Consider the following 15042-nt stretch of genomic DNA (forward strand, 5'->3'; position numbering starts at 1 on the left):
TACGCTCCAAGTTGTACATTAGTCAATCAATATCAAATAAGGCTGACAGAGAAATTATTTCAGCTCTTAGACACATCAGTTACACCTTTTCAAACTGCAACAATTTGAATTCAATTTTTTAATTGAAAGTTTCTTCAAAACTGAAATTTCTGAGAGCCTTGTTTGTCTGATATTCACCAGAATAGCAAAAGATCCATTGTGCTGCTATTTCATCTCTCTTCAGACACAGACCGTAAAGGACAACTGAATAAAGAAAGAAACACTGATCACAGGGAAATGGTTGGGAAGATACACTGGGGAATAAGCCAAGTTTCTAAGTATATTAGACTTTAAATAGGAGTACAGGATATACCAGTTTTTTGGTTCATTGGTCAAGAAAGTAATTACATCTGTGTTGACCCAAAGGATATTTATGTATTTTTCCAATGAAATTAACATTTAAAAGAATTATTTCCCCCAGACAAAGTAATTACTTTTATAATGAGGCTATTGACATATTTGTGGTTTACTTGAACTTGTAACAAGTGCACATTGGTGTTTCTGTCCTGTTGGAGTAGGTTGGGGATGCTCTGTCCCTGGCTCCATCCCTGGCTCTGAACCTGTCACTTTTCCCCGTGGCAGGCACACACATTTCTCCCCATGCTTTCATTCAATCAACAGAGTGCATTTTCATTTGCATTTCCAGGTGAATTTGGTGTTTTCATCAGTTTAAGATTACTGCTTTTTAAGGGTAGGAAGGTTTTTACTCTAAGCATGTGCTAATGATCTGAGAGTTGAGCTGGGCAAGGGGGCTTCACCTAGGAGGGACAATTTTATGTTCAAGAAGATAGAGAAGAAATAAATAGACACTGAACATCAGAAAAAGATATTTAATTGATAGTATGTCAGGCCCTGGGTTACAACACATTTTGCATAGTATAGGGAATAGTTAGGCATTAGCATAAGGATGGAATCTGGTATGTAGATGTTTGACATTTCACATCTCTGTGATGCTAGGAAGCCCTTTGCTGAAATAGTTTAATAAGCCAGAACTAATATCTCACTTTCCCATGAAAGTGAAAGAACATCTTCCTGCTAATATTTTCTGGAAGAGAAATGGTTCCCCTGAACAAATCACAGGACATAGCACAAGTGGAAACTGTAGCCACAATGCTGTCAAATTGTGAAATGCAAAATAGTTTTTTTAGGATTGGATTGTTTGTTTATGTTTTGTTTGCTGTGGGTCAAAGATATTTGAGGTACTTCCTCAGAATAACTTGCCTGTACACTTTGTAACACATGCTGGAATTTCCTCTCTCCTCCACCCCTCTTATTTCACCCCAAATTCAAACCCTGTTGAGCACAATCTGTGCAAGATATCATGTTGTGATATTGTACTGTAATATTATAGTACTACATTGGAACCTCTATTGTGTGGTTAAAAATATGTGTGTTCAAAAGATACGTAAATTAATTTATGGTAGAAAAATGTGGTAGATTCACAAATTGTCTTGTGATTCATGTTGTCATCATTGTTATAGCATTTATAGGGTTTTTTTAATAATATCTTTCACAATAGTACAACAAGATAAAGTCAGGCTGCTCACAGCATCACTTGTTTGTTTATTACTTCAAGGAATGTTTTAAAAATCTTATATTGTTTTACTCACACATTAGTTTCTTCAATCTTCTTGGGAACCAATGCCATAGAAACCAACAGTGCAAACAACGTGCATGACAGAAAATGAGAGCATCTCTGTGATTATAAACTGACCTAACATGTCCTCTAACTTACAGCTTTTCATTACCTGTCTTTATAACAATTTGTATTTTATTATTGACTTCTACATTTTTCAGAAACCTGAACAAGTAATACAGTGTTTTCCAAGATGTATTGTACATCTGCAAACACTGCCTATTAAGTCTGAACTAATTGTCGTCTGCTGTCTTTGCCTGAGGTCTTACCATATTAATTCCAATAGTCATAAGCTTTAGGGGTTTCCTTAGTCCAGGCACCTTTTTACTTGATTCTTACTTAATAAACTGTCCAAGGTCATGTGCTATTACCAGCCCCTTTCTAAGAAAGCATCTTTTTCCCTTCTAGCTTTTGCCAGGCATAGCAGTTTAATCACAAGTAGTATTAAAGTAGTTTCAAGGTTTAGCTGCTTTGACAGACCTGTCTACATCTACAAATGACTATCAGGTTTTGAAAGACATAGTTCATGCACGTCTTCCCTTAAATGTCACTGCCATCTGCACTTTTACTGTCCAGGTATGACAAATTGTAATATTTTTTCTCTTCTTCCTTATAAATGTCACTGCCTTTTTTGATGAAGTTGTCCTTGCTCACTGCTGGTGTGGCATCAGAGCTGGGCATGCTGCCCTGCTCCCAGTTGCAGTCCTGCCCTACTCTGGGTAAGGCCATTGAGCCCCACACAGCCCAGCCAGGAGGAATGAGCTTCTGGAATGCAGCTACTGCTATCAACCACTAAACTCCAGGCTGCCATCGTGGCCCAGCCTTCAAGCCATGCTGTGTATTTAAGAGATAAGGGCTAAGTAGTTCAATGCATTCCCCTAGTTTTAGTCTTTCTGCTTGAAGGATTTGCAGTAAAGCCACCACTTACTGCCAATATTGATTGACTGTTTTGATACTAATACTCACTTAAGATCTGCTGCTGCATAAACATAAACTGTCACAAAGAACCAAGGAGTGTCAGTCACCATCAGCCTGGGCTACCTGGTAAAGAGTAAACTAAATGAAGAAAATTGTACATGCTGACTATTCAGTCTTTGCGCTACCCAGGTCTTCAAATTGCGTTTAAATGTCTTGGATATGTAAAAATAAAGTATTTCACTTGGGTATTCAGCTGGGCAAGATGATTTGTGCCAGTTAATTTAGGCACTTGTTTAAAAAATCTCATGCAACTTCTAAATAGAAATTGAGGAGGTGGAAAGGGGGAAGCCAATCAAAGCCACAGGACTGGCAGCTCAGTCATGCCATTCCACTGCCCTGAGGCCAGTAGACATGTCAGATGTCTGTTTTTGTTGCAGTCATCACAAGTTGAACATCCTGAGAAGGCAATGAAAGAAGACAAGCACCAGCCTTGACTTTCTCCATTTAACAGGAGGTTTTACTGGTGCGGATCAGAGGTGAATTCACAGTGTCTTTCCAGGCAAGCTGCCTGTCATAGATGGCTTCATAGATGGTTTCACCACTATCATTGTTCAGCTTCTGAAAGAAAAAAAATATTTGCAGTTATGTTGCTGGAGTGAGGTTTCCAAAAGTATTCAGTCATGAATCCATTCAGTCACGACTCCACATCCCACTGGCTTTTAGCTATTTGTAGTGAGAAAAGAAAGCTAAGAGTCCATTGAGGTTCTTTAAATTCCCAAAAAAAATAAACCCGATTGACCAAACAGGCTGTACTGGGAAACTTATCACCACTTTTAAAGAGATTTCTTCTATCTCCCAGCAGAATTTGAAGGAACACTTAATTTTTCTACATTTGGCAAGGTTGCATTTTTAGCAGAGTACCTTCCTTAAAGTGAATAGTCATGTTCACAAAGAAAGGCTGTTTCCACTATAGCTACTGGATCTCAAGACATCTCTTAGTCAAAATAGGGACCACTGAAGCAATCAAGTGGATGAAACACTCAGATAAAGCTCTTTTAATACACTTTACAGTTTATGGATTGCACTATTTTGTATGTTAGCCATAATATTTCCCTCTACACCAAATAAGCATAATCTTAAGCGGTAAATAAACAGCAGCATTTTCACATACGTCTGTTGCTGTACAAAAATGAAACCAGAATATATATTTAATTAAGTTAGCTGAGTTTCAAAACATTCTACTCTAAATCTTAATCAGATGCTTTGCTGTGTGTCTTAAATTCCTTACTAGTTCATTCTTCTGCAGTTCTTGTGCATTTAGATTATCATTTGAAGGGATTTAGAAGCCATCCCTAATAACATACCTGTATGTTTTATCCTGCTACCTTCAGTATTAACAGCCAGGTACACACCAAAGTTTTCCATTTGGCAGGAGCAACTGTGCAACCAAATGAGTTTTTTAGAAATTTACAATAATACTAGGCAATGGTATTAAATCTACTGTTATATATATGGTTTATAAAAAACTCAGAAGTAGAAACTACTATACAAAAGAGCATTTTCATAAATTTAACAGAAGCTGCAAACCCAGCTTACACAGAAGTTTTGAAAGTAACTTCAGGTCCCACATTCACATAGCTGTTGTCTGTTGAAGCCTTCCGTCAGCAAAAAGAAAAATAAAATTGCTAGCTCTGCTGTCTTTAAACAGCATTTTGTATTATTACTATATTATAGCTTGGAATTAATAGGACTCTTAAATCCCTAGGTACAATACAGAGTAATTGTGCTTTCATGACCTTCCCTGGCAATGCCAATTATCCAAGCTCACAAATCCTACATGGGAAGATCGTAAGTTCAGGCTCCTGCTGTGCTTATGAAAATGAGTATTTCCTCATTGTATGCTGCACAGAGGAAACATATGTGTTTTGTACTAGCATCAACAGAAAATCTCTTGCTGCACACAGAGACCTTCAGGAATGGTTAATTTAAGATGCTGTTCTTGAGCCGCATTAAATTTGAGCTCAGCTGTGTCTGCTTCAAAGTACTGCACATCTCTCTTACTCCTCCTTTGTCATCTACACAATTTCTTTCTGATTCTGTCTTTGCACATTTTGACCCTTGTGGTCTTTGGCTGTAGCATAAGAGAACCTTCCTGGCTACCCTGGAATTTTATCTTATCAGTCTCTTTCTGAACAAAGAGGATTTTTCTTTCTTTCAAACCAGGTTAGATTAAATAGAGCTTGTTTGCACTTGCCAGTTCAAGTTCTCTGCTTCTGTTATTGTTGACTACACTAAGCACAACCAGGCAGGAGGCTCTGTCTAATTTAAGATGTTTTGATTTATGTTGTAAGCAGTAGACAAAAAAGCCTAACATTTTTCAAGAAATCACCCAAGGCATCTTCTTGTATCTTCTTCCTATGATGCTGCACAGAATTAGAAAAAACTCTGCAAGAGGAGAAGTAACTCCTTTTGATGACACAGAAAGAATGTTGCTCTTCACTGGCACATTTGTGGCTATAAAGATGAAAAATCTTCAGCCTAATTTCGAATAACACATACAGATGAGGGGAAAAACTCACAGAACTATTATAGTAGGCACACTGAACTGGATGATACAAAAAGGGAATATTGCAACGCATTACATCTGTGCCATGTGGCTGCCTTGAGAGTAATGCTGGGTTCTACCTTTTTGACTCCTGAGCTGCAGCTACCACTGCAGCTTCTGCATCTCACAGCTGCAGATGTTTGAATTTAGCACAGAGGAGGGCTGTCAGGGTTGTGTGATGTTTGACAGACTGCACAATTCATTTCAGGATTTTCTTTTTCTGTACAGTAGTTGCTAACAGGAACTTAACAACCTCCTACTGGTTTTGTGCATGTTTAGTCTCTGAACAGCAGGAAGACATTGATGAGTGATGAGTGGAAGCTCCTTTTCTATCACTCTGAAACTCCGCCACTGTACCTGGACTTTAAATTATAGACAGCATTCTCCCTGCCTCATACCCCATGCTTGATGGACCTGCATATGTGTACAGTGTAAATGGGAGAAGCTGGACAGGAGACAGAAATCAGCTTTTTCCCATGCTAAGAGCTCATTAGCAATGTTAAAATGTCTGACATGATTGTACCTTGATTTTCAGCACCACCACCCCCAAAGTTGTGAATCACTGAAAAATGAGGGGATGGGCATTTTTACCTACCTAGGGAGCCTCAGTAGTAGAAAGTCTGTGCAATTCTGGTGCCTGTGCAGGGATCATGAGGGTGCTTCAGGATATAGTGGCAAAGCATCTCTTTGGAAAAGACAGAAGATTTCTGTCATTAGGAATGGGGCATTCAATATCAATCAAGAGATTGTGTATAGCCACTTTTGGAAAGAAAAAAAATGCACATAGAAAGTTGGACAATGTAAATCCAGCCAGATGCAATAGCTTGGGTTTGGATTAAGACCATTTCATTTAGGGTTTGGGGTGTGGGTTTATGGGTTTTTTGCCACCCAAAGCAACTTACTTCTGATATTCAAGTTGAAGAGAATCATTATTTGCCCCATGCTCTGAAATAATCAAATTGAAGGAAGGCAAAATTGTTAATTTTTGTCCTTTTTTCCCCACTAGAGAACAGAACATAAGCTACAGCTGTTCTGTTTTCAATTTTAATATAATTTTAGGGGTAATTTGCCAATAACAATTATAGGCTGACTAAAAAAGAGCCGTGTCTGAATATTACCTGTAAAGTCTAAAAGTCTCTTTAGGAATACTCAACAACCTTTTCATTTATGCATCAAAATTTTGCCAGAGTTTTATAAAATAAGATGATAATATGGAGTTTGGAATCTTTGAATTTCTTTGGTGACTGCAACTAGTGCTAATAATAGATTAGTACCTCTGAAGGCTGCTCTGAAGTTCCTTAAAATCCCTAGGAATTTGGATATAGGTCTTGGCAGTGGTGTTAGCTGCTCACACTGGTGCACTACAAGATTGCAGGGTCAGAGGAGCTGGACCAAGAGAGACCCTCAAACAGAACCTCTCATCTGTAGGGCTGAGGGTGAGAGGATTTCTTTCCATGTCCAGACCAGAACTAAGCAGGAAAATGTGGTACCATTTTATGACTCAGGTATTTTTCAGCTTTCTCTACAAGAAAATAAGAGCAAAAGGATTTTGCTTTACTAGTGAAACTTTAATGGTTTCCAGCAGTTAGTTAAAAAACGAAGAGAAAAATATGCAAGCAGAGGTGCATCTCCTTTGTGTTACAGTGGCAGTTAGAAATTTGGGGTTTAAGCATTGAAACCTAAAGGGAGATTATCAAAAGTTCCTATTCTGGAAAAGAAAGATAAATGAAATCTCTGCATCTAATAATTTTTCTTCATCAGTCTTCCCTGTGACTGAGCTGACATTTTGAGTATGACAGAAATACATTCTTGTCTTGTTACAAGACTCTCTGCTATAATAGACTTTGATATAAATCTGTGTTATCATGCTTTCTTGTGCCATTAAAACTCATGATACCATTGTTACGACAACATAATTTACAATATTCCAAATTAAACTGCAGATATTGCTGTAAAGAGATGTTCACTCTTGTTTTCAAGTTTTTCCAGACTGCATACATTATGATTCTGGGTTTTAGATATTTAACATCAAAAACCAAGTTTCCATTTTAAATTTTTGAACATTACTTAATTTTTCAAGTCAGATTCTTTGACACAGTTCCAAGGGTCTACAGTATGATTTATACAACTCTTGAGAGTGAGTGGCATGAACAGCCTTATCCATGTCAGAATTTATCAGGTTCAGCCATTTGGATCTGGATTGCACCGTATTTACATGTGTCCTAGATCTACTTCCAGGATAATATGGAGGTGCCAGTGCTCCACCTCCATTTCCTTTGAATAACCATTTGAAAATCAAGCTCTTGCACTATCTCCCACTTCTGTGCTTCCCATTCAGGTACAAACCCTAAAGTCTTATTAGCCCTCTTCTGCAACTTCCTTATACTTAGCTCAAATGAGATCAAAATGTAAAAATAGATAAATCTGTAAAAGATCCAGGAGAAGGAAGAGAAAATCAATATACTTTTGTCTGTTTTGAAAACATTACCCTAAAAACTTTGTTGGAGTGACAAATCCTTTTTTTATAAATGCAATCTTTTAAAAATTTAAGGATTTATAATGAGTAGGAAAGAAAACTGGTACCCCCAAACCATTGTGCCTGAAGAGAGAAACAATAGTTTTAAAAGTCAGGGGGAAATCTGCTTTCATTACTCCTAACTTTTCTTCTTGGGGAAAAAATGGGGAAATGTTTCTGCTACTCTTCATTTTCTCTTCTCTTTCTTAACTGAACACTGAAAAAAATGTGAGCAGCAAGGAGCAGAATTTCACATGAAAACAAAACTTAGTTCTTTAAGTTGAACATCTTGTGGAACATCACCTCATGCTACAGAGTTCAGAGAGTTCAGCATAGGCAGGCTGCAGCACTGGTGTGTGAAACAAGCTAGGGAAGAAGCACAGTCACCCTGCATCATTTCTTAGCCCTTCAGGAGCCCAAATAAATAAAATTAGGAGTGAAAAGGGAAATAAACCACTGGCCACCTCGTTGGACATTGCCATATTGATTTTCCTTTGCAATTAAGTGCAAATTAATTTTGTATGTTGAATGCTATCACATTCCTCTTTGATTGTCCCCTCTGTTTTAGATATAGAGGAACATCTCTAGATTGATTTAGAACTTTTTTTCTTTTTTTGCAATGGTTTTATGGACAGCTTTTCAAACACAGGTGTGACAGATGAGGCATGATCACCCTTCAGAGGTGTCTCTGCTATCTAAATCACCTCAACCAGGGGCTTGGAGGCATCTGAAGCTCCACTCCACAGGGAAGGAGGCCACCCTTGTTTTTCCTTCTTGGAGAACCAAGCCAGCTTCTCACAGAGCACCCCTGTTTGTCTTCTGTTTCCTCTTTCTCACCTGGCTATGACTTTCAATTAGGGGATTAATGTAGTTGTTCAGAACTTCGCCCAGGTCCCTAGCAAGCTCCATGAATCCCTTCTGAATTGGAGAAGGGTATGAAAATCTTTTAATCAAAATATGGAGAGGGAGAATGCAGTGCTGGTCAGGGCAGATTAAGGGCAGCACCCATTCCAGTTGGTCCCATCAATTTGCAGGCATGCTGTGACCCCTATGTGTCATTCACCTCAGCCAGTCCTGTGTGGCTGTGCTGTGCAAGGCAATACAATATGGAAGTGAATAACACCTTCTACCTGACCTCATCACTTTGTTCAGGTTGAGGTGGTCTTAGAAAATGTCAGATCTCACAGATGCTTTCCATAATCTGAGTCCATTTTCAGTGGCAGATCAAGCAAAAAAATACAGCCAAGCTGTAAACCTCCTTCAGTTTTGGAGGGAATTAATGGAGGGCACACCTGCAAATTCCTGTCTTCAGTGCCTTTCTTCAGTGTTCAGCTGCAGAAGAGATGCTTTGGGACAAAAAGGTGTCTCCAGCTGGCTGCAGTCTAGCAGGCACTGTGGCTGGCCAGCACAACCCATACTTGCCTTCATTGCTGAAGTCCCCTGTGAAAACACAAGGTAGGCAGTGAGTACTACAGAAGAAATGGCATAATTGGCATCACTAAACTAGTTTAAAATATGCTGCAAATGTTTGTTGAAATATCCAAGGTGAGATTTATGCTCACCATCCATTCCAAAGTATGTATAACAATTCATTCAATGTCATACACTGGAAACTAGCACTTCTTTTCCCAAGCAAACTGGTCAGCATTCACTCAAAACATGTGCCCTGCTTACAACCACACAGTATCTCATAAACAACTCATTCCAGTGTGAGTCCTGTATGTTGAAAATTATGTATTAGACTTAATTCACTGGGTTTTGTGATAGAGAAGACAGAGAAATTTGTTGAGGTTTCTTGGTGATTTTTCAGGTTAGTGGGAATAAGTCTGCAAAGACACATATGCATATGTCATACATATGTATATACAATCATCAGAGTGTCTTGAAATGTTTATGAAAAGACACAAAAGCCTGATGGTTCACTTCCAAATCTGCATAATTTTCTTTTTTATTTAAAGGTCATGTTCTATATCATTCCAAATCATAATCAGTCAACATAAGCCCCAGATAAGGACTGTCTGACAGCTGGATATTAGAAGAAAGCTCTTCTTCATGCATGTTTTAAAATCTTTACCATTAATCTTGCCAAGAAATCTCAGTTAAATGATTGTGGAATATTACATCAAAGCTATCCAGTGATCAGCAATGTGACTTATTTTCTGACAAGTACAACTTTGTCATTTTTATCTCATGGTCATCACATCTTCACACAAAAAATAGCTCTCTTTTTTCTTCTCTGCCCTCTTTTCTCCCCAGCTTGACTACAGTGCAGATTTATATTCTCGACACTCTCATCCCTGTTTGATGAGTTTTAGGAAAGTCCAACTGTCATTTTGTCCCCAGAAGCAAAGCAAACACTGCCTTAAACTGATAACAACACAATTTAGCTGCCCCATAAACAGTCATTTTAACTCCATGATATGTGGCTGCTCCATCAACATTCAAGCAATGGAAATGACATCATTATCAGGCAACTCTAGATGATGAAAAATGTCCTACATTAGGGAACACTGTGAACACAAAAATTCTTCAGCTATCAGTCATTGCCATTGTAATGTACTTACTTCTATCTGTGGATTTAGACCTATGATGAGGCTGAACTTGCAAGAAAAAAAACCCACACTTTGCAGAGTATGTTTGTATAATTAAGCTGAAACATCTCTGCAGTTCTGAGGACGATAGCTGTGCAGAGGCCAACAAAAGCCCAAAGCCTAAGATATTTCAGCCACACCATAAATGTAAGGATCCTCAAGGAGTATGGTCTTATAGACACTCTGTAGCTTTTAGAAACAGAAATCTAGGGTGATTCTTTCTCAGGATTACATTTACTCTTTTGTATCCAAATTCTCCTGCAGGTTTTTTGCCTACTATAAGGACACCATTAATTTGCAGAGGTCCTGCAGAAACATATTCTCTGCAGTCACTCCAAAGGTAACACCACAGTCTTGCCTGGTATGAGCCTCTCAAAGCCAGACCTGTAAAGGAGAGGGCTCCCAAAGGCAGGGGCAGTGGAGGTGCCTGCATGAGTCATACTGAGAGGGCACAGCAGGGCCCAACATCTCAAAGAGTTACCATGCAGTGGGGAGAAGAATTAAACAAGGAAGAGGATTTCAAACTGAAGTCAAGAGCTGACTCATCAGGAGATGCTGCAGCTGTTTTGGGGAGAGAGGACTGACTTCTGAGTAGCAGGAGCTGAGAGATGACAGAAAGCTACACTCTGAGATTCACAAACGTGTCTAAAGCTGCTGTGGTGCTGCCCATAGTGAGAGCTTGTAGCTTCCCAGCTGTGACAGGGACGGAGGAAGAGAAACAGTGAGAAGCAAAGGGAAGGTTGTTCTCAAAGCACCTTCCTGCCCAATGCAGGGAGCCCTGGAAAGACAGCCTTTTCCCAGGAGTTTTAATGTTAGTATCCCCATGTTGGTAAGGATGCACTGAGACCTTGAGAAACTCTGGGTAACTCAAGCCTTCCTTGGGCATTACAGAAATATTTTAATTCTGTAATTAAAATATGAGTTGTTTAGGGCACAGCAGAGTAAAGGACCATGGTATCTGGTAGAACACTGATGGAATACCAAGAGTTTCCTTCACCCTGTCTCTCACTGAGAGGCTTCATTTTACATCCATCTGTCCTGTTTCAGCTCTCCTTGCTCTATTAATTGCATGGGAATGGGATTAAGTCTCCAAAATGTACCTTTCTATGGCATATAGTGTCCTACACAGACCAAGGATATTTGAACACTCTTGTCCTGTAAGTATAACCTCCCGTAATGTGAGGTTGTGTTAACTCTTTTCTCCTCTTCACTGCCTTTTACATCACAACAAACCAAGTGAAGCTTGCAGCTCGGCAGTGCCTAGAAGTTTTAAATAAAAATTAAGTCTTCCTCAACTGCTCTGTGGCTATCTATGAAGGCAAATAGTGAAAACTGGATAAAGGAATTCTAGTCTTCTGGAAGGCCAAAACTAGAGGAACTCTGGACACAGTTTTTCAAACTGGAAGGTTCTTGAGTCAAGTGATCACCTTTTTTCAAAATGAAAAGGGAAGAGAGGCACCTTTTCCTTTTCACAAAGATTAAGTGAAATATTTTGTCAATATTATGTGCTGTACAAATATGTAGACACTACTGGTTTTCTTAGCAACTTGTTTAGGTGCCAGAATAAAAGATATTCACCCTTAGAAATGTGTTAGTGACATCTTCTTTTAAAAAATGAAATTATTAAGGTTTCAGACCAAGTTTCTTTCAGGTGTTTTCTTATAGAAACAACACAGAAACTTCAAAATGTTTCTCCCTCCTGAGTTCCTAATGGCTTGAATGGGACTGCTCTATGCTTACGAAACCCAAGAAAAACATAATTTCTTTGCATCTCCAGCTTCCAGAATCTTAGCACATTTTCCTATGCTTTATGTTCTTGGAGTCTCTCTACCAAAGCAGGAAATTACAAGAGAATTGCAATAGTCATTTGGGTTTTGCTTTGTTTAGTCTTTTCAAGAACATTTCAAGAATGGTTTTTATCCCTGTGTTTATTACAAAAAGCATGAGAATGTGACTCATAGAGGCTCAGAAGCTAGCAATAAAAGGAAATACATATTTACAGCACTGTGATTTCATAGACTGTGCTACATGTGGTGAAATGGGACAAGAAGAGGTTGATACACAATTTTGCATACAGGAAGGAGCTCTATCTGCCATGTTGTAGTCTCACTACTGCAGAGAGAAGACGGCTCAGGGAGGGAGGCTCAGGCGCTCGGCCATGTGTCTGGCCAGGGGTAACGCAAAGCTCCTAGGTATTACTGAATGTTCCTTGTTTCTGCCTTTTGGCTGCAAAGGAGACCTCAAGGAAAGACAGACTTGCTTCTCTACTTAAAACTCTGAGCTCCTAGTTGTGACATTGCTTGGGAGAAAGATTAAAGGGGTGGCTCATAGCAAGCCCAGAAAAGCTATTTCCAGGGACTTGGGTCAATCTCAGCCCCAGGGCAGAAGTACCACCTCTTTAGGGAAGGAGGTGAGAAATTCTCTGATGGTTATGGTTTTCAGCAAAAATGAGTAAGTGAAAGAAATCTAGACTCTAACAAATACCAGAGTCCAGGAGCAAGGAGAAACAGAGCAGTGAGTGTAAACAAGCACTGTCTGTTTAGCAAAAATCATGAGACAATAGCAGATGGTCAGAAAAGGATTCACTGGGTCTGGTAGAGTGGGAGGGAAGCCTCTTGGGCTGCATGGTGGCTGCAATAGTTTTAGAGATTTATTCCATGCTTTGATATTATCTTTGGAAATCTATCTCAAGGAAAATTTTTATTGGATAAACATCTTTAAAAATACTACTTCCTGAAGGGAAGAACTCTTTCTGACAGTGCCTTTGATATGCCTGATCTTGTCCTTCTCCTAGAGGAAGGTGACTTAGTCCCTGACCCACCAGAGGTGGGTTTGGGCAGTGGGGTACACCTGGAATAACAACCTCCAGGCTGCAGTTCACCGCTCATTTCTCAGTCTGATGTTAAAGAGAATTTGAATTTTCATCAAGGAACATCTTGCTGGTTCACCAGCTCAACTTGACATCACATCATGATGGGGGAGCCACTGGTTACTTCGGTAGCATCTCTTAACCCACACAGTGGGGATTGCTGCTCCAGGCTACTCACTGCCCTCCACGTCTTTCTCAGAGCCCCAGTCATCTGATATGCCCCACACTTCTGAGGACAAATGTGTGTGTTAGAGCTGTCTGGTTATTAACAAGAGAAAAGGCTCCCCTGTCACCCTCCCTGCCCCTCCTGCCCCCCCCCATCACATCCAGTGCAGTTCATCTAAATTTTTTCTACATTGCCCCCTTTTAATTTTTCCCCTCTGATGCTAAAGTTCCTGTCTAGGTAAAAGAAAGGACCACAGGCTCTAAATGCTTTGCAGATGACCCAAATTCTCTTTTTAAGGGCAGTGCAAAATGGCAGGATGAATCCACACATATCCGGAAGTTTGGGCCCAAACACTTCTAAACCTGATATTGCCCTATCCTCTAAGAACTCATATCACTAATGTGTTGGCAGTCAAACTCTCTTGCATCTCATTCATCAGAAGGACAAGGGTTTGATTTGTTTCTTGGAGCTACAATCTATGTGGTATTAACTAGAATGAAAGATGGAATACATTTAGGTATGCAGACAGTTAAACAGAGTTTAAGTAGATTAAATAATTTAAATAGAGTTAAATGCTGGGCTTTAATAGGTTTTGGCAAGAAGATTATTGAAGAGAGGATATTAATACATACTGGTATATAAGCACTCATGAAGCTGGTGGAATTTCTGTGAATAGAAATATGAAAACCATTGACCAGACCACTGGCCACAATGGGATTATAACAGAATCCACTAAGTAAAGAAGGACCACAACTCTGTATTAAAAAGACCACAGCTTCCTTCTCTGATTTATTCTCAGACTGTCAATTCCTAATAGCAATGATAATTCCTGTCCACAAGAATAACACCAGCTAATAGATTCTGTGGCTGGTCTTTTCTGAAAGACAGTTAGAATGACCATATAATGAATTTTCCACATTGTACCAATATTCAGAGGGAGCAAGAATCCCTTAACTGTTCAAGCTATATCATGTGTAAGTAAGAGAAATTAAAACAAAGTATAGATTTCTTCATCTACAAGCAGACAGCAAAGATTCAAACCACAAAACTCTGCACAATATCTAAATGAGTCACAGAAGTCCAAAATAACACAGAAATAATATTAAAGTTTTTTAAGTTACTTTAAAAGGAAAAAAATTCCAAAAAAACCCAAATTCATAGTAGGGAACAATCTCAGGGAAATTATTCCAGGAAAAATTTGTTCACTAACATACAGCGTTGTATGTCACGAGTTAATTATAGGAATGAAAGCAACATAGGAATTAGATGGTCTTTTCAAGCCTGTAAGGAGTATGAACAAAGAATATAATTACACATCGAGCCCGTTGATTAACCAATTACTAGTTAAAGCAGATTTAGACTTTAAATTAATTTAGTTCTGAATTCTGGGGATTTTTGGGCTAAGATAAACAGTGTTTGAAGATTAATTATCCTTGTCTAAGATGAAGGAACTCATTTCAATTTTGTTAGCGCATCGAAAGACTGGCTCCTGCACAGGAGAGGGTAGACAGCAAATCTCAGCAGTATTGAACTGACTGATTAAAGTGTACTTTGAGACTCCTAATCACTCTAATCCTCACAGAGAGTGGCAATACTACACACAGCATTGTGACAGCCCAAATTAATATTTAAATGAAAAACAGACCAACATTTACCTAGATGAGAAGGTGCACTGTCTCCAAAGGACCAAGGGAAGTCCAGCC

General features: G+C 39.1%; 1 long non-coding RNA gene across 1 annotated transcript in view; it reads right to left on the minus strand.

The window, feature by feature from the left end:
- Positions 1-855: 855 nt before the first annotated feature.
- Positions 856-15042, minus strand: part of LOC134432213 (uncharacterized) — an 87888-nt gene continuing 73701 nt past the window's right edge. Inside the window, exons 2-4 of the long non-coding RNA XR_010031267.1 lie at positions 9006-9153; positions 5794-5883; positions 856-3211 (exon numbers count right to left, since the gene is read on the minus strand). This is a non-coding gene — a long non-coding RNA (uncharacterized LOC134432213). The remainder of the gene's footprint in view (positions 3212-5793; positions 5884-9005; positions 9154-15042) is intronic.

The sequence above is a fragment of the Melospiza melodia genome, chromosome Z, assembly GCF_035770615.1.
Source record: "Melospiza melodia melodia isolate bMelMel2 chromosome Z, bMelMel2.pri, whole genome shotgun sequence".
Classification (NCBI taxonomy): domain Eukaryota; kingdom Metazoa; phylum Chordata; class Aves; order Passeriformes; family Passerellidae; genus Melospiza; species Melospiza melodia.